The 25,393-nt window shown below is 47.5% G+C and overlaps 1 protein-coding gene across 2 annotated transcripts in view; it reads left to right on the top strand.

The window, feature by feature from the left end:
• The window catches only part of FOXO3 (forkhead box O3), a 115,153-nt gene extending 97,333 nt beyond the window's left edge, over positions 1-17,820 (top strand). The window contains exon 4 of one of the 2 annotated variants that reach the window (XM_059700779.1): positions 13,256-17,820. The gene's annotated coding sequence lies outside the window, so the exon portion shown is untranslated. Of the gene's footprint in view, positions 1-81; positions 8,252-13,255 lie in introns of those variants that run through there. The other variant, XM_059700780.1, reaches the window with a different exon arrangement.
• Positions 17,821-25,393: the final 7,573 nt, after the last annotated feature.

The raw sequence follows: 25,393 nt of genomic DNA, 5'->3' as shown, positions 1-25,393 counted from the left end.
GCTGACAGCTCAGGAATTGTATTGCCCGTAAAAAGAACACACACACACACATTCATAAATGTCATTCTTCTCTGTATCCAGTCACCCTTGCTGACCTATGACTCTGGTCCCCCTGTTTGATGGATGGATGAAAACAGAAGGGAAGGGGGGAAGGTAGGACCTGAGTCACACAAACTTCAAGGTTAAGGACTCGGCCAAAGGACTTCCTTAGGTTCCCCGGTCCAGCACCCTTATCGTTGATCTTCGATGTTACCATTTCATCTTCCTTTCATTAAAGTAATGATTTGCAGGTACTTCGAGTTTAACTGTAGAATATGTATTCTGGACTCTTTCATACATGCATACTGATATTTCCATCAGAAGCAAAATCTGTTAGATTCTTCACCATAGTACGAAGCATCTTTATTAGGGAGCCTTCAGCATCTGAGCCTTAAAAAGAGCAAAAGAATTAAGTTGAAAACAGAAGTGTTTATGTTAGAGCACTTACTCAAGGGCGTCTTGATCCCCACTGTATAAATGATGTCAGGTTCTAACCAGAGTGACATGGGCTGTGCATAGCGGCAGATTTTTAAAATTGTGGCATTTCAATACTGTTGGAACTGGAAAGATCACGCAGCATGATGTGGTAAGAAAAGTATTTGATTGGCATCAGAAGTTGAGTGTTCAGTACGCTTCTGCTTTCTGGCTGCTCTTGAGAGTGTGTCAGCCCCTGAGCCTCAATTCCCATTTTATAAAAGGAGGCTGATAGCCACTGTGACTTTACAGGGTTATTGCAAGAATCAAATCACTGAGGTATGTGATGGTGCTTTGTAAAACTGCAGTGGGCTGAAATGGGTACGGTATAAATTAGGTAAGCATACTGCCTAACAGATGAGTAGTAAGCAGGGAGCGCAGGGAGGTTAAGTAGTTTGTCCAGGGTCACACAGCTGGACCCAGAATCCATATTTCTTGAATGGCTGGAACCATAATAGTTCTTTCTAATTTTATCTAGATCAGGGGTCCTCAAACTTTTTAAACAGGGGGCCAGTTCACTGTCCCTTAGACCGTTGGAGGGCCGGACTATAGTTTAAAAAAAACACTGTGAACAAATTCCTATGCACACTGCACATATCTTATTTTGAAGTAAAAAAACAAAACGAGAACAAATACAATATTTGTATTTGCATGTGACCCGCAGGCCGTAGTTTGAGGACCCCTGATCTAGATAGTAAAAAATGGGAAGTGTTTTGGACTGGAGCTAGAGTAGCAGATAATAGACAAGCTTGTCCTGAAACTCCCCTCCTCAGGCAGTGAGATGAGCCCTGAGGTCTTCTGCTAATAGGTTTGCACCCCAGACCTTCCCATGTTCAAGGACCCTGCTCTGTGCTTCAGCTCCTTTTGACTTATTTATTTTTTAATCTCAGAAAGCATTTTACACCCTTCTGTAGATGGTGTAAGAGGAAAATGGGATTCGAGGCATAAAAAGCTGAGCCTTGTTTAACCCTGTGCCCTGGTGAAGGAGTTCCAAGGGTCTCCTCGGGTGAGCGCACTCCCGCTCACGAGCACTTGTAGAAAGTGGAATGTCAAGAGCGCTGTGAAGCTGACGGCTTCTCGCTTTCCCAGGCATACGCGGGCCCCGCATGGAACTCAGACATCTGTTTTCAGTCATTTACTAGCCACTGAGGTAGTAAAGAGACTGTAATGGAAGCTAGAGGGGACACTTTCGTGCCAGCCAGTTCAGGTCATACCCGAACTCGGGTGGTGGAGACTGGCCTTGAGAAATTTGGATACTTGGCTTTTAGAAGAGTAAAGAGTTTGTCTTCCTTTAAGAAGAGGAATGCAATTGTGGCTTCAAAAGACACAAGATGTTTTAATTTTGGTGGAGTTGTAAGGAGGCCACTTTCTAGCTCATTAAATAGAGTAAGTGCAGAAGAAAATGTACTGTCAATTTTTGTCTGATTTTTGTCAGTGTAGATTTTCCATTGAGTTTCCATAGCAGACCTTTCTAGTGTATGTATAATTCTAAGATTGTATAAAAATATTTTAAGAGAGATTTAGTCCTTAAGTTTTTAAAACACGAATGAAGAGACGTCATGGAGACGGGGGATGGGGAGTACTTTGAGGGAGTCTGGTTTCTGGGTTTAGGGTTTCCATTTTGTTTTGAAATGAATTGCTCCTCTAGACAGCCAGGAGCACATGTGGCCTGATGTGTGTTCTTTACTTTTAAACTTGTGGCTATCACTATATTGAAGGTTCCTAAATTGACAAAACAGGCCTGAGGTCACAATGTCAGGCCTCACCTCACCCAGATTAAGCACCCAAGGTTCCCCGGAGTCATTGTACTGACTTCTTTAAACCAGAAGTCTTGTATTCTCCAGACTCACTTCCTGACTTGCTAACTGAAGGTCATGTGAGCCTGAATTGGAGCCATCTAGTGACAGAGCAGTCGGTCCAGCCAAAGTCTCGCTGGAGAGCTGTGGCGAGATGTTCTCTGGAGGGCTGAGTGTTCCCCACCTGTCACTCACTTAGACCACATGTAAAATCCCTCAGGCTGTGGGTCTATCTGGAAAAGAAGAGTAACCATACCTTTTCATGAGGGCCAGCTGCTGGGGTGTAAAGGGCTTTGTCCTCTCTCAGGCACCCATAAAACTTGGTGAAGAAACATACAAGTTGGCAGCAGAGATGTCTGTGAGCGACTGTAGTGGTTTGCAAAGCTGAGTTTCTAATAAGCCCTCCTGAGTTTGACACGTGTCTACTCTCGGAGGGAAAGCAGCATCAATCTCACTGTAGTTTTGATGTCAAAAGATGCCTAATTTCACAAGCTCTTTCATTCATCTTCATCTTTTGGCATTTGAAGACGCCCCATTAGGGAGCAGCCCAGGATTTCGTTTTAAACTACTTTATGGTAAGGATTGGAAGGCATCAACCAGGAAATAGCCCCGATGGAGAGGAGAAGGGTAGTTTTCTTTCTGTTTCTGCCACTGGTCACGTCACTGATGAGTCTCTTAGAATTGAAGGTTTCTCGTCTATGGAAAGAGGACAGGATCATAGAGTTTTAAAGGTACAGCGTATGTATACTTTTAAACCTGAAACCTAACATCTGTCTGTGAAATGGTCCTAATTAGAGGTACATGATGGCATGGAAATATAAAGAAACAGTGGTAAACCAGTGTGGAAACGGCAGGCTCCAGCGTGGAGGCCATGGTGAATTTACATTTAGGCTATTTCCCAAAAGGAGCATATCTTTGATACTTGCCAGAGTTAACTTAGAATGCTGTGATTCTATTATGTCTTTATTCATGTTGGGAGATAGGACTAACTCTAACCAAATACCGGCAATACGGGCTACTCCTGCCACATTTTTTCCTTGGTGTAGGTCTTTCTGTGTCAGGGAATGTAGCGCATGGTAAATATGAATCTGTACATATTGTGTGGAGAATATCCTTTGTTTTTTTTTTTTTTTGCACTGTTGCTGTAGTCTAGCCTTTGGCTACAATGCACCAGCCTCAAGAACTCTGCATCTGCCAGGCTCGTCATTCTTACCTGTTACTAAGCCCCAAGCCTGAAGTGCCATTCATGGAGAGAGTGGCTGCCTGGATCTTGTTGACAGTGGATCTTGTTGACGGCAGTGAAGGGAAATTGACAGAGCTGTGAAAAGGGGTTCTCTGTGCAGAGGCTGGTACACGCCTTCCATGCATTCGTTTCCCTGGAAAGCAGGGACATCACGCCCAGGCCGTCTTCCTGGGCCTGTTAGTTTTCCAGTGCACCTGTGGTCACCTCTGGCCGGCCTGCTAGACGTGGGGACAGAGCCTGTGTGGCTCTCACTTCGAGCAGTTGCATTTCTAAGTGGCTTTCTGGAAGGTCTCTTTTGGCCACAGAGCTTATGTGGAGCATAAATAATGGGGTGAAAATCGCCAGAATTACCACTGGAAATTCTTGTAAACTTCAAGCTCCCATTAAATGCTTCTTTTTAGAGTGTTCATAATGCTCAATATTCAACATCTAATAAATAACGTTTCAGAGCAGAGCCCCAGGGACAGTGAGCTGAAGTGGGTGGCTGGCTCATGTCCAACTGTGATGAGCCTGCCCTAGAAGTCAAACATAAACTAAAGCAAGCGTCCTGAGGGCTTTTCACAGAAACCTGTATCTGGGTTTAGTCTGACTCTGGCCTCTTAGTATTATGGAGCTCCGGAAGTACGAGGGCCTATGTTTTTATCCCCCAAACAAAAACAGACCGTGTGAGAATGGAATAGGTCAATAGGACATTTGAAAGCAAGGTTGTCCCAGAAAACCAAGCATGTAAGATGGCCACACACCCTTGGGTTCTTTGCTTCAACCTTGCATGTAAGGCAGTCTTTTCCTCACTACCACCACTGCTCCACCTCCCCAACCAGGCCATGCATTTCTTGGGGGTAGGGAGAACCCCTGTTTTATTTACCTCTATGCCCGGTGCCCAATGCACTGCAGGTGCTCAATAAATGTATTCTGTTTAATGAATTCAGGCTTCTCTTGAGCACGTGTACTAATGTGGGGCCTACCGTTTTGCCAGGCAGCTCATCCAGCCTCAGAACCCGCTTCATGGCTGAGAAGAGCTTGATTAATATGATAAGGGCATACAAAACACTTAGTAAGAATCAAGGGCAAAAGGGCCAAGAGTCCATAGTAATCAAGGGGGTTGTTGACCTTTTTCAGCACTACGCTAGGGCAGGATTTCTTCAGGGGCTTCCTTAGAACACAGGTCCTGTGGTTTGAAGAAAAAGGATTTGGTTCAAGACATCAGAGAGGCAACACAAGCCTGTTCCTGAAACACACCACTCTGTGGCAAGTGCCTGTGCCCTTGGTTGCTGGTGTTTTGTTTCTTTCTCTTCCCACTAACAGACGTGGACCTTCCCCTGTAATTCTAGATACTCTGTGTTTTTTTTAAAGAACCTCTTCTTTGTGTGCTGAAATCTATAACACTCATGTATTAAAGGATGAGAATTACTTAGTCATGAAGGCCTCCGAGTTAATTCCAGTGTTCTGAAGGATAAAACTTTAATTGGCAGTCTTGGCTTGATTGAAGGTTTGCATATCAGTATGTCTTCTCCCTCCCTCTTCCTTCCCCTCCCACTTCTCTCTCCTCTGTCTCTCTTCTCTCTTGTGAAGAAGTTTGGACCATAATTTTTTTTAAGCAGTCATGTCTGTGCGGAGTGTTTGATTTGACTCCTTGGGGAAATTAATGGCCAAGAAGAGAAGGCCAGAGGTTCTAAGGTTGAAACCCACTGGGCCTCCATTTCTGTCCATGCCACTGTAATTAACTGGAACTTCCGTTGGTCATTTGTGCGTTCAGTTGATCAGAAAGCAATACAGCCCAGCATATCTGTAAGTAATCAGAAAATGTTGGCTGGTAGACCTGTTGGACGGTGTCCCTTTGTCTGCCTCTTGAGTGCCTCAGGCCAGAGCACTCCCTACCCAGCCCCACTCAGACCAGGTTGCCCTGCTGGCTGGGGGCCGGGGCCATGGAAAGGAGGTCCAGGCACTTACCCGCAGTGCTGTCAGGCTGAGCCGGGAGATGAGGGTCACGCGTGCCACGTAAAATGAAGACTTACCTCACTGCAGGAACCAGTGCTCCGGCTGGACCCCTGGCGCCAGGATGGCCCTTTGTCTCTGCTGATCTTGACTCCCCCACTTGAGTTGCTCCTTTCAGCTCCTCCTGGGTTCCCTTCGCCTGTTATACTGGTGTGATTGTTGTTTCTTGGCCACCACCTGTGTCACCTGCATGCCCTGGTCATACCTCACAGGAGGACGAGTGGGACTAAAATAGCTGATTTTGTATTTTCAATTTCAGAGTCACCTTGGAGAAAATTAGATTGAAATCACAACTGTATTATCTAACGCAGGAAGAGAAGACTGTAGAGACCCTTCTCTCCCGTGCTTGGTAGTGGGATGTTTAGGTGGGTGGTGAGTCATGCCCCAGGGCCCCAGGGCATCCCAGCCTGGAGGGTGGCTGCACCCTCTCCGTCATCCCCCACCCCCTCCAGCCAGTGAATGCAGTGTAGGGTCACACAGGATGGGGTCGCAGCCGGCAAACTAAACATTGTGATATTCAGGCCCTGGTTTTAGCTAAACATTTGCTCCTGGACTGGAGTTCCCTTTTGTTTGTAAACAGTGAGTCACTTTAGTGATGACAGCAGTTTGAGAGTTAGAATAGCAAGACTCTTAATTTGGGGGCTGGTAATAAAGGATGTGTATGGTGGGATGTGAAAAGGTAAATTTTTGATTAAATACTTACTACTTAAAATGTTTTTATTAATTTTCTAAAATTAAATTAGTTGAATGTTAAAATTGTGCCTCCTATTGATCCTTAGGGGGTTTCATGAGTTTTAGAAACTTGATCGGAACCGCGAAAAAGGGGATCAATACCCTCCCCCCGAAAAAGGCATTAAAATTCCAGGTCTTGCTCCACAAGCAGTAGGGTTTCTGCCCAGATTCAAATAAGACCAAGTCTTAGCAAACGTGAGTAGTTCTAAAATGCTTCTGGAAGCCGAGCTCTGAAAGGGTGGCATTTGAATTGGCAGAGAAGAGAGGGCTATTCCAGAAGGACGGTTCGGCCCTTCATTCAGCCACCGTGTGTTGCACAGCTCATCTGTGAGTCAGCTTTGCAGGCTTCTTGGGACGTCAAGAAAACTTTGTTTCCCCGGCGAGAATATGGGCTTGAGAGTAAATACCATGTCTCCGACAGGGCTCTTAAAATAGTTGGTGCTTCGTCGGTGATTTGACTTGAAGCTTTTGCTCTGTTTTCAAGGAATTCAACATTTCAGGAGCTTAACGTCTATGAAAAAGTAACCCTTCTGGGTCCCATGTGATGAGGTGCCCGGTGAGCGGTTGAGGAGTTTAGTAGAGGACAACCTAGAGGAGGAGGGCTGGGTGGATGGGTGTGGTTCACATGGGCGGGGAGGGCAAACCAGACACAGTGTGACTGCACCTGACTTACGGACGAGGAGGTCTGTTCGCAAAGCCCGGATGAGGACCGCGGAGCCTGACCCCAGAGGCCTCGACCAGCGAAGGTGTTTGGATGTTAGAATAGGGCTAACTGACCATGAGTCCAGAGAAGGTCCACATGCCCCTTCAAGGCATTTGCCTTAAAAATGGTTCTTTAAAAGGACATAATAAGAAACTTTACATGCTGTTCTGTGTGGTTTGAAAATCTAAGAATCTTTAGGGAATAGGAGACCTCTGCAACTTAGTTATTGACAGCAGATTAATCCGTACATTTGTGCCATGTCCGTCACCATATTGTAGCCTGGGTACACAAAGAATATGGGTTGGTGTAACCCTGCCCCAATATAAAGTCAGGTAGGACATTCCCTGCAGTTAAGCATCGTTGCAGGTCACCCCGGCTCGCTGTGAAGTGTGAGGACGGTTGCTTCTCTCCTGTGCCCCCTGTGCCCTGTTAGCACAGCACTGAGGCTGGCAGGAAGGGCGTCCACACTGGCGAAGTTTGCACGCGTCCTGGAGGCAAAGGCTCTGTAGAGGCTTGTCACCAGCCTTCACAGGCAGGCTCCCCTGCCACCTTGCAAACGCCCAGAAGTTACTGGGAGATGGCAGAAAGCGTACCTACCTACGCAAGACACGCTTTTCTGTACACAAACTCAGCTGCTTTTTTTTTTAATAGTGCATATAGGTGAGTGCCTTCCCAGTATCTCCCTAAGTGGCACCTTTGCCACAAGAAGCTTATTTTAAGCATCTCTGCCACATCCTCACCTTCATAAGCATTTCCTTGCCCACCAGAAAACACCAGAGCCTGTGGGCTGTGTTTCCTGGAAACTGGAGTTTCCTTTTTGGGAGGCTCCTCAACTGAATACAGATTGGCCTCCAGCCTGGCCAGAGCTTCCATACCTACCTGTTCTGCTTCCCTCGCCGACTTTTCCTTGTCTAAGCCGGCAAGTTGACAGCACTTGCCAACATGTGTTTCCCTGGAGCGGCACCTCCCACACCCCTTCTCTGGCAGTCACGGAGGACGGCGCTGCCCAGCTCAGGCCAAGGCTGGATTGTAAGCCCCCGGGCCCTGTCAGTGGCCCCAGGCTGGCTTCCATGCACCTCCCGGAATCCTCTTGATCACCCACTCCAACCTGGAAGACACTGAAAAATCACCAAAGTAAGCCAGTGTTGTGTCAATGCGCACTGTCTGGAGCTGCTGCATGTTTTGCCTGTGAAGGTGACCTCCAAGGGAACTGCCTCCATTTGCGTGTTCCAAAAACATGTGGCTGCCTGACCCAAGGACCCCTACCCCCCGCCCCCCCCAAAAAAATGCCATCTTTTTCTAGGGTGACACCAGCTACAAAACCCTTGGTGGATGCTGGCAGATGGCGGTGGCTCATTATGAACTGGGTGTCCCTTGGCTCCCTCTGGGGCAGAGCAGAGGGGGTGGCAGGCAGGCGTCTCTTTGCTCTCAGGGGCAGAAACAGCCACACTCTGAAATACAGCCCTGTTCTCCGAACTCCGTGTGAGGCTTCGCTGTCAGATTGTGTGAACATCCATTCGTTTTCTTTTCTATCCTGAATGTTCATAGTTATAGTCCCCAGCTTGCCCCAGGGGTTGCAGGTTTGGCTTAAATGATCCGTATGTTTGATTTTATTTCTCAGGCAGACTTTCCTCCAACATGTTTTAGTTTTAGCTAGGAGAGCAGTCGGTGACCTTCCTGGGTTTGTGGATGTCTTTTTCCTCCGGTGACATACTTGGTATTGGGGTCCTGTTCCTTTCTTCTCTGCCAAGAAGATGAAAACACTACTGAAAACCCCAGATCTGCCGCCTGGGAGTTACTTTGTGGGAAGACAGCAGCAGGAACGTTTATCTTTTTATTCCCAGATTAAAGTTGATGGGGTTGTTATGTTTTGTGTCGAGTTTTTTTTGGAGGCGTTGCCCTTTCTTGGAACATCACGTGATTTCGTGGTGCTAATTAGGCAGAAACTTGTCTTCCCTACAGATGCCAGCCAAGATTATAGAGGGACTTACTCTCACCAGAGACCAGATGACAGCGTCCATAGGTCATTTTAGCATGGGCCTCATCCTGCGGCCTCCCCATTTTATTTTCCTTGCATCAACAGCCCAATTTCAAACTTATTTATTGGGCAAAGAGGGGGAGAGGGGGATCTTCCCCTATTAATGCAAGTCACTGATGGGATAGCACATTTTCATATTTCTTGTTAGTTGGCCTGTTGCCTAGTAACTGTAAAGTGATAGCTGTAATTCCCTTCAGCTGTATGCTTTCTTTTCCTTCCAAGTTTTGCTTAATCTGATGTGTTTTTAAACTTAGCAGAGCATTAGCATATGCACATGAGCCTCACAGTTAACTACAACATCTCTCTTTAGACCAGGGGTGGGCAAACTTTGTGACTCGAGGGCCACAATGGGTTCTTAAACTGGACCGGAGGGCCGGAACAAAAGCATGGATGGAGTGTTTGTGTGAACTAATATAAATTCAAAGTAAACATCATTACATAAAAGGGTACGGTCTTTTTTTTTTAGTTTTATCCATTTCAAACGGGCCGGATCCGGCCCGCGGGCCGTAGTTTGCCCACGGCTGCTTTAGACGATGTAAGAATGGTGGGGTCTTCACTGAAATCCATGAGACTTGTACCCAACCTGAGAATCATTAAATTCCCAGCTCAGTAGCTGAGCTCACTCCTAAATGTGCTCCCTCATTCCTTCAGTCCTTGGTGGAGTCAGGTAAATGTGTAAATATTTCCTCACCAAAGAGTGGCCATAAATCTCAGCCAGGTGAGGCGGCCTGCCTTGTGACTGCTTTCAGTCATCAGGCCTTCCTAATGAAGGGTGACTCCGGTTCTCCTCTGGGAAGGATCTTGTATTTCTGTTCAGTACTTATCTGGTTCCTTTATGTTTTCACATTATTTTACGATCTGTTTGCCTTCCATCACGGATAAAACAAGTCGCCTCTCTGTTCTGTGGAGTGGGAGTTTTTGTATAAAATTTGTTTGAGAGCTGCCCCTACACCTGGGCCTGGGCCTCTCTGGCTTAATCTCCAGGCACAGGTAGTTTCAGCACAGGTGGGAGGCGCACCTGTGAGACTGTGGGAGTTCCAGTACCGAGCGCCACAGGTGGCCCCCCAGGCCATTCTGAAGGAAGGGAAAGAGACCCATGCATCTCCTTTTTTTTTTTTTTTTAATATATTTTATTGACTTTTCACAGAGAGGAAGGGAGAGGGATAGAGAGTTAGAAACATCGATGAGAGAGGAACATCGATCAGCTGCCTCCTGCACACCTCCCACTGGGGATGTGCCCACAACCAAGGTACATGCCCTTGGCCGGAATCGAACCTGGGGCCTTTCAGTCTGCAGACCGACGCTCTATCCACTGAGCCAAACCGGTTAGGGCCACGCATCTCCTTTTTAATGATGCTTCCTGAAGAGTCTGGGCCTTTTGATGAAGGAATGGGCCTCAGGATTGTTGTTGGTTGTGCCCATGTGGGCCTCCTGCCCAGGTTTCAGGGCTGATGCCTGTTCTGCCTAGAATGATGCCCTATTGGGGGCTATCGTGCCCTCCGCCTCCTTCCTTCCTATGCTGAGCCAGCCCCAGCATCAGAGCAAGCTGTATGCTTGGCCTGTGTACGTGTGGAAGAAATACGTCACCATCCCAGGTCCACGGCTGGGTAATTAACACCAAGGGAACCGGGGGATGGGGCCGGAATTAGGCAATACTTCATAGCTTCTCCCTTGGCACTTTCAGTAGCTCAGGGTAGAGAGTTGGGGACCAAAGTCCCCTGATGACTAATTGCATAGTGATGTTCGGTTGTGGTTTATTAAGTGTTATTGTGAAGGAAAAAACCAAATCCCCTTCTAAAGAACCCTGTTCACACCCTCGTTTGTTCATGCCTCAGGGGTCCATGGTAGAGGTGCTGAAATAGCACTAGCTCTCAGCAGCTCAGTTCCTCACAGACACTGAGATCTGGTGTCTAGTTTAGCCTTTCCCCTCTGAAATCAACAGGCCATTATTTTATAGTCCGGGATAAATTGTCTCATACCCTAGCAAAGCAAGGAGCAGCTCCAGAAAAGCCATCGGCCGGGGCAACTAAGTGCTGGGGGTGGGAGAAGACAGGCCTTCTTTTCCTGCTTTTGTCTCTGCTGCCGGTGAAACAACCTCAGTTCTTGTCTTTGGGGCTGTGACCAGGGGAACTGCGGCCATGGGTGTGTAACGTTACACACACCAAGCCCTGGGGTCGTTCTGCACGTCGGTAGCGGAAGGCAAGGCTGCCAGCCGGTGCAGTCACAGAAGAGAAGTCACAAGTGCACTTGTGAAAATTCCACAGGAGCTCATGATGGTATCTCTGAAGAGGAGGGGAGATGTCCGTGTGTGTGAGAAGGCTTATTGATGCATTTTTCATTACTTGTTCACCTTATCCGGTGAGCAGATCTTGAGTTCATGTTGCTTTGCTACCACTTTTCTCTCCATTTTTTGGCCTGGAGCCATTTTTTTCTACCATGACAGCCAACTGTCTCCATAAACAGTTTTATGTCTTGAGACCTGTCATGTCAGTTCCTGTGGCTACATCTCTATGAGTATACAGTTGACCCTTGAACAACACGGGTTTAACTGCACAGATCCAGTTATATGTGGATTTTTCTCAGTAAATATAGTGGGGAAAATGTTTGGAGATTTGCTACAATTTGAAAATACTTGCAGATGAACCATGTAGCTTAGAAATGTAAAAATAAATTTTTTAAACTTATGTCATGAATGCATAAAATACATATATATACATATTTTCTCTTCCTTATGATTTTCTTAACTTTTTTTCCTCTAGCTGACTTTATTGTAAGAATGCAGCATATGATACATATAACTTACAAGTTATGTGTTAATCAACTATTTATGTTATTGGCTATTAGTAATTTTTGGGAGTCAAAGGTCTCCCAAAGATACATATGTTTTTGATTTCAGAGAGGAAGGGAGAGGGGGAGAGAGAGAGAGAAACATCAATGATGAGAGAGAATCAACGATTGCCTGCCTCCTGCACACTTCCTACTGGGAATCGAGCCCGCAACCCGGGCATGTGCCTTTGACCAGAATCAAACCTGGGACTCTTCAGTCCGCAAGCCGACGCTCTGTCCACTGAGCAAAACCAGCTGGGGCCTAACTGGATTTTTGACTGCACTAGGAGCTTGGCACCCCTAAATCCCACATTGTTCAGGGATCAACTGTACTTTATAAAAATATCCTCTAACTTTTCCAGGCTCAGTGGTTGCATGAAATCTGATAAGACGTGTGTAAATTAGATGCTCTGAGAGGACCTCTTTTGTGCCTTACCACTGAATACTTTGAGAGACAAAATAATAATGTTAATTGTTAAAGGGATGTTTTATGAGAGGTAGTTTTTTGTCATATGTGTGTTATGTAATTTTTTCCCCTCTGTAGTTTTTTTAATTGAGGGGTTGTTTTTTTTTCGAGGGAGAGAGGAAGGGAGAGAAGGATAGAGAGATAGAAACATCTATGAGAGAAACATCACCAATTGGCTGCCTCCTTGCACATCCCTCCACCAGGGATTGAGCCCTCAACCCAGCATGTGCCCTGACTGGGAATCGAACCGGTGACCTCTCAGTTCATGGGTCGACGCTCAACCACGGAGCAACACTGGCCTGGCAGCCTCAGTAGATTTTTAATATAAAAATCAAATTCCTAAGACAGCCCACCTAGAGATTACTTACTTCTTTTTTAGTGGGGGAGTCAAGATGACCCCCCACCCAGCAGTGTAGATTTATTTAAGCCTTTGTGGAAAATGACCATTTCATCTCTGGTTTGGGGGTATTAATGGAAAGGTGGGAAGCAAAGTCCACAGAGCCAGTGGGAGAGACCCAGAAAAGCATAGCTGGCCTGCTTAGGGTGACCCCGCCCTGGGCTTAGCATAAAAGTCCTGTCTCCCAGGAAATCCCTGGTCCAAACTCAAGAGCAACATCCCACCTGCACCCTGGATGTCCCTATCTTCAAAGGGCCGCCAAAACACTCCTAAGTTGCTTGTCTTTGTTAACCTCCCAAGTGAATGACACCATCTCCTTTGAGCTTTGTCCACTTGAGAACGTTTTGTAGGCGAGCAGAGAAATCAGGTAAGTCGGCATCCCCATGCTTCAAGCTGGTGTAGCCAAAACAGCTTGACTGAGCGTGCCCTGGGCTCGGAGGTGGGTGAGGACCTGGGAGGCTGATGACGTGTGGCCACGAGGTGCCTGCCCACTCTTGCCATTGTGACGCCTTTAATCGTCTCTGGTTTTCTTTCTTCCTCCTCTAGACCCTCAAACTGACACAAGACCTACAAAGAAAACCCTTTGCCAAATCTGCTCAGCAAGTGGACAGTGACACCGTTTACAGCTTAACCCCTTTGTGAGCCCCACGCCATCTTCCTGACCCAGCGGAGACTGTTAACGGCCCCTTACCCTGGAACAGAACTCTCTATATAAAGTATGCAAACCTTCCTTGTACGAGGTGACGCGCCCCCGCCCACGCCCGCGCAGGACAGCACCCGCCAGCACCGCCCACCTCGGTCAGAGCACACCGGGAGCCCCGTTGGCGGTTCTGTGGTTTCATATCGTGATGGTTTATGGGATGTTTTAAGTGTTGTGTGTTTGTTTTCCTTTGACTTTCTGAGTTTTTCACATGCATTACCTTGCGGTATTTTTCTGTTAAAATGTTAACCATTCTTCCCTCCCTCGGCAGATTTAAAAACAGGAGGAAAATGTACCAGTTACCATTTTGGCTTTGGGCACCACGAGCGGTTGAGCCCCTGGAACTCCATAAACTAACAAATTACATAAACTCGAGGGGGATATTCTTTCTTCTTTTGTTTGGCAGAAAAGGATCCTTTTCTAAAAACTGAACAATGGCACAACTGTTCGCTGTGCGCACCCATCCAGGACTGAACCCTGCATAGGCAAAACGAACGGACCACAGCCACCGGCCCAGTGGGTTTCGGTTCTGAGTCAGGCTAGTCGGGGGACGAAACCCCAGCACCTGGGCTGCAGGTGCCACTGGGGTTGGTGGTCCCCTGTCAGTATCCTGACCGAATGCAGTGAACAGTGATGCTCTGTTGGTTAGAAAATAGGGTTTTTTTTCAAGAAAGAAATCAGCTCAGCTGTCCACTAATTGCCAAATGCCACTAAAGGATTTAGTTTTAAGGAGAAAAGAAAAATTTAAAAAAAGGAGTTCTGTTTTGCTTTGCAGAAGAAATGAACTTGCAGGGGAGCATGAAGCCTACAGAGAGAAATGTGTGAAAAGTACAAACCCGAGTCAGTGCAGACCTACATACACACCCTCCATAGTCTCCAGCCTTGTTGTGTATAAGCTGATCTACTAGACGTGTATGAGTGAGAGGCAATAGCATACAAACTGATTTTTTTCATATATAATCATAGATTGTAATTGTACCAGTGACACGATGGAAGTACAAGGTAGGGCAGTTTTGACTATTGTTTTTTCCACTTTTCTGCTTCTATGGATTTCATTTTGTTTTGGTTTTTTTTTTTCCTAAAAGTTAACGGTGCTGTATAGGTGCTTTCTGTTTAACCTGGAACGTGTGATCATACTACTTACCCTTCTTTGATAGCATAGTGGGGAACACCTTTGGTACATAAGAAACTGGTGTAACGACGCTCTGATTAGCACAGCACATGCATACTTCTCCAAAGTGATAGATGAAGATCTTTTCTTTGCATAAAACGCACTAGGCATATAAGTGTATAAATATATTTTATCATGTACAGTACAAAAATGGAACCTTCTGCATGGACGTTAGGAATACAGGCTAGTATTTCAGCACAGACCTCCCTGCATGAGTTCTCGCTGCCTCTTACACCGTGCAGTGGGCACCAACTCCCTTCCACCAACACAGACGTGCTGCCCGACCCCCTGCACTCACCACCGGCTGCCAGGGGCCCCCTTGTGCACCTTCGCTTTAGAATTCCTGTGGGGGTGATGGTGGTGATCACAGCTCCTAGCACAATGGAAGTTCCATTTGGTATTGTCACGCGTCTTTCCCGCCTCGCTTGGGTTGTCATGTTTGAACGATGGCCCTGTTGATTTCACCCTGCCTTTTACTGAATCTGTAAATTGTTGTGCAATTGTGGTTATAGTAGACCTGTAGCCGTATCGCTTTTTCTGAACTGCTACAAGTTTATAATCTTCATTTTAAAAGTATGTATAATTTTTTTAAATATGTATTCTATTCACGTGGTCTGCTTGTCAGAGAGACAGACTTTTGCTTACTATATTCCTTTATATAATGCCAGCCGCTTCCTCGATGCTTTGGTCGTCTGCTGTGCACAAGAACTGTCCGGTGTCAGTGAGAGGGCTGCCTCTCTGGGTCCCTCAGCAATGCTGCCTGGGGTGGAGTGTAGTTCAGAGACAGCGGCAGTTGCTGATGGGGGAAGGGATGGAGGGGTGTAGGATACAAGGGAGAATCCAAAGTGCTTCCAACAGGAGAGCCCTGAGAATCTCTCCTGAGTTCAAAGAAACAAGCAAACTAACAAAACAGCTCTTTGCCTTTGCAGTTTTATAAACCCTGGGAGCTACTTTGGGAGAAAGAAAGGCAACTCTCAAATGTGTTTTGACTTTAAATGTTGCATTCCTTACAGACGTGGGACATCTCCTTTATTCTCTCTTCCCCCAGTTTTGTTAGATTTCAGGCAGAATGTCTTACGGAGTGTCCTAGAATGAGATTATAATTTAGAACAGACGAGGGAGGGACAGAGCAGTATGAGAACAGAGCAGGAAAATGGAGGGGAAGGGGTGCTTGGAATTTTTTCTTTTCTTAGTAACAGCATCTACATGTAGAGAGTTGTGGAGAGCTGTCAGGGCAAAGTCAAGTGCCAGCATCAGTCCTAGGAGAAGGTCAGGACGGAATAATTAGGCCCGTCCAGGAGCACAGCAGCCCACACGCAGCTGGCCACCCGCCCAGAGGCCAGCTTCCCCTAGCCCAGCGGGTGCTGACGTGGTCAGACTGGGCAGAGGTCCCACACAAGCCCCTGTCTCTTATATCGAGACCTGCTTTCAGGAAGGACCACCTGTTGGCCACCATGTGGGGTTCTGAGTGCCGTGGGGCCCTCACATCGGAGCATCTCAGAGGAACGCTTAGTAGCCTCCAGGGCCGGCTGCTGTCATGGTTGCGTCCCGATGAGAACGCTCCGAGGCCACCCGAGGCCTCCAGATCAGCTGCTCCAGGAGCCTTCCCCTTTCTGATGGGAAAGGAGAAGGTAACTGATATTGCAAGCATGACATGTGTCCTGTGGCTCTGTTGTTCTCCTAGGACTCCAGAGCCTTTTCCCAAAGTCGGAGAAGAGCTTTCTCACGAGCTTTACTGTCCTGGAGTGGGGTCTGACTGCCGGTCCGGGTGCCCCGCCAACGGTGAATGTTTCCTTCAGCGCATCCTCTGCGATGATTGCTAAAACCCATTTCCTGTCCGCGGGAGAGTGGTGCAGGCACCTGTGGTACAAGGAGAACTTTGTGTGTTTGGTGTTGAGTTTTGACATTACATGTGTGTCACTTCCCCTCCCTGAGCTCACTGCCCAGGACGGATATGCCCAGTCTCAGGGTATCATTTCGGGGGTTTCCAAACCTGACCCCGATGGTAGGCACAGACTTCACCACTACCTAATGAACCCCCCTCCCCACTTAAAGAAGAAGGGACATTGGAATCTCTTAGGATTGTCAAGAGAAAAGCGGTCACATAGCCAGTTCTGTTTCCAGCACGGACGCCACGGGCTGGGGAGGGGAAATAAAAAGGTTGCCCTTTCTCTCTGAACGCAGAAACAGAGCTCTGGCAGCTCTGACCTCTGGTTTCCCATTTCCTGCTGTATTTGAGGAACATGGTGTGATTAGGCATTAGGGTTTTTTTCATTATTATTATTATTAAGAAAAGCAAATTTTTTAAATAGAAATGCAATCACTGGCTAAGAGGTACGAAAAAGCCAGCCTCTTGTGGCGGTCAGGGCAGCAGGGCAAAGTGAAGGCCTTGTGTGGTCATGTCAGTCCAGTGAGGTCTGAGAGCAGATGCCCAGGGAGTTGAAGAGTCTATTAATAATTTTTGATCTAAATCTTTTGTGGGTAACGTTTTATGCAGTTGTAATGACTGAAGAACTTTTGTCTAATTTTACTTGTATGTATTTTTCTTCGGTGGATGATAGGTGACAAGGCCTCCGCCACACTCCAGAGATACTGTGTATGTGCGGCTGCTTTTAAAAATTGTGTGTCTGGTCATTTCTCTAAAATTATCTCATTGCCTGGCAATCAGCCTTCTCTGGTATACTTGTCCTAGCACATTATGTACACAAGAAATGTAAACAGGTGTGAAGGAGGACCAGGAATTTAGTTAATATTTTTAAAAATGTATTGTGCGTTTTTGGCTTCACATATTGAACATTTTTTAAGAAAAAAAAAAGTTGCATGAATGGGAAAAAAAATCTGTATACAGTATCTGTATAACTGTCTTATCTGTTTCAATTTCTTGCTCATACCCCATACAACTAGACTTAAATATGGCATGTGGCTACATTCAAAACCCTGAGTCACACAGTCAGTACTTTGGTTTGAAGCACCTCATCCTTTCTTCCAAAGCAAACACTATCGCATCTTACTGAGGATTTTGTCTAGCCACGTGTTGCCATGAATTAACTCTGCCATCTTACTTTTCAAGAGTCAAAGCCAGTTTGATTTGGGAATCTGCCCCTTTCCAAATAAAATAGAGATACAGTCCTTACTTTCCTTGGTATTTGTACATATTGCCTTGTGTATTCCACTTAAAACCGTAATCTAGTTTGTAAAAGAGATGGTGACGCATGTAAATAAAGCATCAATGACACTTTATCTTACTCCAAGAAGTCTTTGTTCTCCCTCCCCCTTTCTTTAACTCCAGAAGTGAAATAGCTGCGTTTTCATCTCACAGTCCTCCGGTGCGGGACTTCACAGGCTGGGAGAGGCACAAAGCCACGTGCCTCTGTCATGAGATCTCCAACTCAGTGAGTCCAGCAGACATTTTCTCTGGCCCACTTTTGACCGCCACCGACAACCAGACAATTCAATAAAAGCAGATCTGTGGCGTTGTTCATGGTGACGGTGGCCATTGTGGATGTGCGCTGAGCGATGTTGCCCGGAGGAGCTGTTAAGCAGGGAGGCGGGTTTTAGATTCTCTGCCTTCACTAAGTATCGGAGGTTTTGACCTGTCAGAGTTTGGGCCCTATTGAGAGTCCTCATGTGAGGCCGGCAGATGGACATTGGTCATGGGCCCTGCGTGCCCCTCCTGCATGTCGAAAGGCAAACAATACTTCAAGCTCCTTGTGGGAACAGCATAACTATTTCCAATGTTTGTATGTTGTAGGGCCTCTCAGTCAAATTAGGAGGAACTCCACCCTATTGTAAAACGATTCCTCGTAGCCTGGGTTATGTTTTTTCATTTTAATCCACATGTTATAAAAATGATTCAACTTTCCGAAACCCCCTAGGATTAGGTTCAAAAGCTCAAACCACATGATGGACTTTTATTTCAGGTCAGGTAGGTAAAAATGACTTTGAAGTTTGCCTTCATAAGTTGGTTCTTACTATTGTTTTAATTACCTGTAATGGTACAACCTCACCGTCTTCTAACACCCAAGCCAACGGGGAGAACATACTTCATTTGAGACTGCTTCCCAATTTTGATTCTGTCTCCCAAGAGGTTAAAGATGGAAATCCAACACTAGCTATCACAAGATTCTCAGTAGAGTGCTCCCCAGTCAAGTAAAAATTCAACTATTTAATAAAGTTCACAACAATTACTAAGTCAATCCCAAGGGTCACAGTGGCCAAACCCTGTGACGGGCACCAGGAGAACTAGGACCCGGGCCCTGCCTTCTGTGAGTTTGTACTCTCAGGTATATTCTATCTGCTGCACCTTGGTGAATAAAGAACTAATTCTTGCTGACTCTGCGTCAGCTTCGTGTTTAAAAGAGGAAGAATTTAGGCTCATCTCTAAAATACTTTAGGGATTTGTTTTTGCAGATGTTCAAGTAATGAAGGCAAACCTTCAAGCCAGCAAATGTGACATGTATCAGCCAAGTCACCCACACCAAGCTGGAGTACAGCAGTCCAAGGTGGAGGAAGGTAGAATTCATAGCCACAGTCTGCCAGACTCTTCCCTCACTTGGGACATAGGAAGGTCTGGAGATGGCTACGGGGTAGCTGTGGGGGGAGGCCTGTGGTGGGAACCAGCAGGGAATCTAAAGTGAGGTGAAGAGGGCAGCTCCCATCTCCATCAAAGAGAAGCAGCGGTGCTGGGCTCAGAGAACTGGAGACATTGGAGCTGGAGGAAGAGGAGTCCTTCCCCCTGGTTTTCCCTCACTCAAACGCTAGGAGAAAACTATTAGCAATGTTCAAGACCTGAAGAAATTAGATTGTGTAAACTATGGCTGGATGGAGGTACTAAGTGGTAAAAGGCAAACATTGAGATGCTAATTGTGCTGGACACTTTTGCCTTTAACAGTGGACTCGGGACCTCAACGTGTCCACCGGGAACAGTCTGTAACTGCTCCTCAGTCACTCCGTCCACATTCAAAGGCAGAGAGCACCCCAGCCACCGATGCCCAAGCCCCAGCTGGCAGGCGGCGTCAGCAACATGGCCTGTTCCGGGAGGGGGGAGGGCCCGTCTTCCAAACCATTGAGTAACTTCCCTAAGTAGGAGGGGGCTCTCATGTGGGAGGTGGCCATTGTATTCTGGCAGTTGGATTGTGGGATGTTTTGGTCAGACTTCTCTTCATTTTGTTGCGCTGTATTTTTAAGTATTTTGAAAGGGAATGACTTCACATGATTCAAAAGCCAGAAAGCATATATGTACACACAGGGAATGTTTTCTTCCCATCCCTGTCTAGTTCTCTCCCTACTTCCTCCCACTCCAGTTTCTTGTGTATCCTTGCAGAATTTCCTATGCACCTACAATCAATCGAAACACAGATTCTAATTTTCCCCCCCCTTATGACATAAAACAATACATTATGCACCCTGTTGGGCATCTTGTTTTGCCAATGATTTCCTCACAGTAGAGGAGATATTTTTATAGTTGCATAGTACGCCACTGTACTCATGTATTATAACTCATTTAACCAGTCGTGTCCTGTGGATAGACACTGGGCATTGAATTGTTTCTAAACAGTTGTTATTATCAGCAACACTGCAGTGAATAACCTTGTACATATATTGCATACACGTGCCAGAATCTTTGTAGGACTAATGGCCAAATGTGGAATAGCTGGGTCAGGGAATATATATATACAGTTCCAGTGCTGATAAGAGATTGAGCAAATTGCCCTTCAAAGTACCAACTCACAACACCCACAAAATATGAGAATCCCTGATTTCCCCAGCCTCATATTTTTAATGTTTTAAAAATGAAATTGCCAATTGTTCCCCCTCCCCCCCCCCGCCCCCCAGCTCCTTTGTTTTACGTAACGAAGGCCTGGTGAGAGTGAGTGGTGGGGGATGGGAGAGGGGTTCAGGAGGTGAACTCAGGGTGGCTGGTGACTGACAGGGAGGGAGAAGGAGCCCTGGGCACTCCAAGCTGAACACCCAGCATGGTGCCAGCACGCTGAAGAGTCATGCTGCCAACCTGCCCATCCAGTCTGGCCACGGGCTCCTCCCCTCACGCCACCAGCTTGGACCGCCCAGCCTCGGGGTCAGCAGCCTGACCTGACAGCTGCACTCCCTCACCTCCCAGAATTCCAGAGGGGAGTTGTCACCCAAAGGAAACAAGTCTGGCCTCTCTGGGACCACACCACACACCTAGACCTATTCATAGCCAGATTGCACAACCAGCTGGAGGAGAGGCGGCAGCATGGGCAGCGCTGTGCTGCTCCGGAGCAGGCCCTGCCCCACCGCCCTCCGGCTTCCAGAGCAGCCGTTCCCTGGGGACTCGGGGCCTCCAGGGGCTGACGGCTCCTCCTCCCGAGTCGGGGGACTTGCTCCTCCGAAGGAAAAGCTCTAACACTCTCTACGGGTCCTCCTCTGTGCCGTGCAGGTTGGCCCCTGGGTAGAGGAGGGCCTCTCTCATCAGGGAACACGGAAACCCAGAGGCAGGCTTTGACAGAGAGGAAACTGAGTCACCTCACTAGTAAGCCCTTTGCGTCTTTGTGAGGAGCCAGTGTCACGCAGTCGGGGAGGAAAACGCAGCTTTGGAAGGGGCCAGCCCTTGATTTGAACCCAGCCTTGCCACAGGCCAGTCAGTTCACTTCTCTGGGCCTCTGTTTTCTCATCTGTGAGATGGGAACAGGCTGCCTGTGGGGCAGGTTGTGAGGGTCACCTGGGTGCCCGGGAAGTACTGCACACACTTCCAGCAAGTCAGCAGCAAGTCCTTCGTCAGAAGTTCTCCTCACTATACACAGCCCATGGGCCCACACTCTGTGGGGTGTTGCCTTTTTATCATATAAAAACATAAAACAAAGTTTGACACATTAATGAGCCCCAGCAGTGTAATTAGATGCATAGTAATTAAGCATAAAGGTAACCAACTTGTTAAGGTTTTCCTGCTCTCCTTTTCTTTGATGTTCTTCAGGATCTGTGGGCAGCAGTCACACTCAGGGCCCATGTCCTCTGTGTACCATGCCATCGTCGTCACGAAGAACTCGTGTCCTGGCCAGGGAGGGCTGGGAGACTGTTTCTGGTCCTGGCTCTGCCACTAAGCGCTGTGTGGCCTGGAATGAGTCATTTCCCCCTCTCTGGGCATCAGTTTCCCCATCTGCAAAGTCTGCTTCGGAAACACTGTGCTTCATGAGGCTGTCATGACAACCCCGAAATGGGACACATAGAACCACAAGCAAGTATTAGAACCACAGGCGCTGCTGTGAGTCAGGAGGTTGGCAGATGTTGATAATATTCATTTTCCAGGAGGGAAACTAAGGCAGAACCCAAAGTAGGCTTTTAGCAGTGGTTCTCAACCTTCTGGCCCTTTAAATACAATTCCTCATGTTGTGACCCAACCATAAAATTAGTTTCGTTGCTACTTCAAAACTGTAATGTTGCTACTGTTATGAATCGTAATGTAAATATCTGATATGCAGGATGGTCTTAGGAGACCCCTGTGAAAGGGTCGTTCGACCACCAAAGGGGTCGCGCCCCACAGGTTGAGAACCCCTGGCTTATAGGGTCATGGTTTCTTGCTGCAACCCTCTCCTCTGCCCCAGGTTTCCAAAGCCACACACAGGAGAGATGGAGACAGGAAGGATGGAAGGAGAAAGGGGCCCTGGGGAGGAAGGAGGTGGCGCTGGGGGATGGCTTGTTCTGTGGTATCCGTTCCAGAGGAGGGGGTGCGCCCTGCACAGACGTTAGCCCTGTACCCTGGCGGCTGCTACACCCATTCCCATGCAAAAGAAGTGAAATGACACAGGGGCCAAGAGTGGCCCCGGGGAAGGCCTGTTGGACACAGACAGGAGGCAGGGCAGGTTGCTGCTAGTTCGAAGGGCTCAGGGAATGGTGACAAGCTGGAAGCTGCCCGTGTAATGAAACTGTTACCTGGTGCACGTGCTGTGTGTGTGTGTGTGTGTGAGAGAGAGAGAGAGAGAGAGAGAGGGAGAGAGAGAGAACGCGCTTCTGATGTTTCTGTCTCCAGGATGGGCGGGATGGCATTTCCTAACTGAAGAACTGAAAAAAACGGCATCTACCTGGGTGGTTTGAAGCGTCTCAGCCGTGGGCAAACTACGGCCCACAGGCCGGATCCGGCCCATTTGAAATGAATAAAACTAAAAAAAAAAAAAAAGACCGTACCCTTTTATGTACTGATGTTTACTTTGAATTTATATTAGTTCACACAAACACTCCATCCATGCTTTTGTTCCGGCCCTCCAGTCCAGTTTAAGAACCCATGGTGGCCCTCGAGTCAGAAAGTTTGCCCACCCCTGGTAACTGCTGCGTGCACATCCCTGAATGTGCAGGCCCGGCCTCCTCCCTCAGCCTGGCTCTGCCAGCGCTAGCTCCACCACCTGGGCCTGATTTTGCACAATTAAATTCTTGTTGATAGAAGCCACTTGTTAACTACAGAACTCAAAGCCAATTTAACTTCACAGCAGTGAACTTTTTGTACAGTAATAAGTGCATGACAAGGGAAACAGTCCTTTGTACCAACACGTGGACTGCTGCTTGGAGGCGCCCGGGGCTAGTTGGAAGCATGCGGACTTTGGAGTGGGACCCAGGGATGGGGCCTTATCCTCTCCAAGCTTTCCGTCCTTGCCTGTTTCCCGGGGTTCATCATAATACTTCCCTTTAGGATTCTTAGCAGGATTGGGTGAAAGCAAACAAAATGCCCACCTATTTATTCACCTTGTAATTTGACATATATTTATTGAGGGCCTACTATGTACTGGTGCTGTGCTGGAGTTAGTGGTTGAGAGCTCGGCTTAGAAAAAGAAAGGAAAGTAGATGGATAGGTATCTTAGCTGTGCCTGTGCGACCTTAGGTAAATGACTGAGCCCCGGTGTCTCCATTTTCTCATCTGCAAAGTAGAGGTGATGTACCCCCACCTCATCATGTTATCATGAGGATTAAATGAGATGAGGCATGAACACCACTTAGAACATAGTATCTTGCACATAGTAAGTGCTTGCTAAACTTAGTTACACTTATTAGTACATTGAAGTTGCTCAATCATAGGTTATAGGCTTTGTAATTAGGTTTCTAAAGTGTAGCTCCTATACCCTATCCAAGGACCAAGGATAGCTGATTTTTAAGAAATGGGCTTGGGTCCTATGTATCAGGAAAGCAGGAGGGAGCTTGCTACAAACTCCGATTCCTGGGGCCCATCCAGAAGTGCTGAATCAGACGCCCTAACATTCTGCCTTTGCAAACGTCGTTTCCCATGATTCTAAAGGGCACCCCAGTTTGAAAACCCCTGGGAGTAAAAGGTAGAAAATGTTCATCCATTCAGGGGCACCCTCTGTAGTGGGCAGAGTAACAGCCCCCAGGTGTCCATGTCCCAATCCCTGAAACCTGTGGCTGTGCCAGGTTGTAGGGCCCGGGAAACGCAGGTTTGCTTCTCAGCTTTACAATGAGATTCTCTGCCCAGGGTAAGCCCAAGGGTCCTTACAGCAGCGGAGGAGCAGCGGAAGGCGGAGGCAGCCTCTAGACCAGGGGTTCTCAGCCTTGGCTGCACATTAGAATCACCTGGGAATCTTTTTAAAATCCTGATTTCTGGGCCGCATCCTCCGGAAATTCTGTTTCTTTGTTACTAATGTTGTGGCCCCACCCCATAACAGAGAAACAGAATTTCTGGGGGATGAGAACCTCTGCTCTAGACAGAACATGACCTCTCGCCGAGGGCCTCCAGAAGGAAGCCGGTCCTGCTTGATGCGAGCCGGGGAGACTGTTCTGGACGTGTGGCCTCTAGAGAAATGTGTGCTGTTGTGAGCACTAAGTTGTGGTGATTTGCTCCGGCAGCAACAGGAAACAACGATGTCCTCTTCAACGCGACTGGGTTCGTGCGGCTGGATCTGGAGGAACCCTGAGGGCCGGCCCGGCGGCAGAGGGGCCAGCTGCCCCTCAAGGGCAGTCCTCGTGGCTTCTTCCTCGTTCAGTTATCCTCGCTCTGGTGCTCCAGACAGCTGTTGGGCAAGGCTCTTGCACGTCCGGGGGCTCCGAGTATCTACAAATTGCCAACGATCGGGAGGCCAAAGGATCTCTGTCATGCCTCCCACCCTAACCAAGGGCCTGAGCTCCTGAAAATGGTCCAGTTGGTTCTTCTCAGAGCCCTGAGAGAAGAGAGAGAAACACGCCAGGAGCCTCCTGATGGGAGTGGATCCTGACGGGCAGTTCTCACACCCACACCCTCCGAGGGTGGGATTGCCAGGGCTCCTGGGTCTCCAGGTTCAGCTTCTCACTCTCCCTGGGCGCCTCCTGCACTGGACCAGCCGGTAGCCTTTCCCCTGCTCTCCCCTCCCGCTCCCTCCCCTGCTCTTATGCCCATGGAGACCTCCTGAGTGACAGGCACTGTACTGGTGGTCTCACATACATTATCACCTTTTCCTGAGTTTATGAAAATTTTCAAACATAAAAAAAGTTGATAGAATGATTACCCATATACACATCACCTGGGTTCAACAATGCTTCAATTTTGCCATACTAACTTTCTATATTTATGTACATATGTATGGATGTTTTGTTTTTGCCAAATTTTTGAAGTTCAGCCATCATAACACTTCACCTTGAAATACCTCAGCACGCATCTTTCAAACCCCCGAAGATCCCACACCTGAAGCATCTGAATGTAAGAACTTGGAATTCTAAGAAATGAAGTTACTTGCCACAACTCACACAAATGGTCAGGGGTGGAACTGAGATGAGAAGCAGAAAAGCAGACCGGGGGCCAGACCAGGTTCACATCCTGCCTTCTCTCTGAATGGTTCCAGGGCTCCTGATAGGGTCGTCC

The sequence above is a fragment of the Myotis daubentonii genome, chromosome 6 (genome assembly GCF_963259705.1).
Source record: "Myotis daubentonii chromosome 6, mMyoDau2.1, whole genome shotgun sequence".
In the NCBI taxonomy this organism is placed as follows: Eukaryota; Metazoa; Chordata; class Mammalia; order Chiroptera; family Vespertilionidae; genus Myotis; species Myotis daubentonii.
This window is presented reverse-complemented; position numbering and strand designations above follow the sequence as displayed.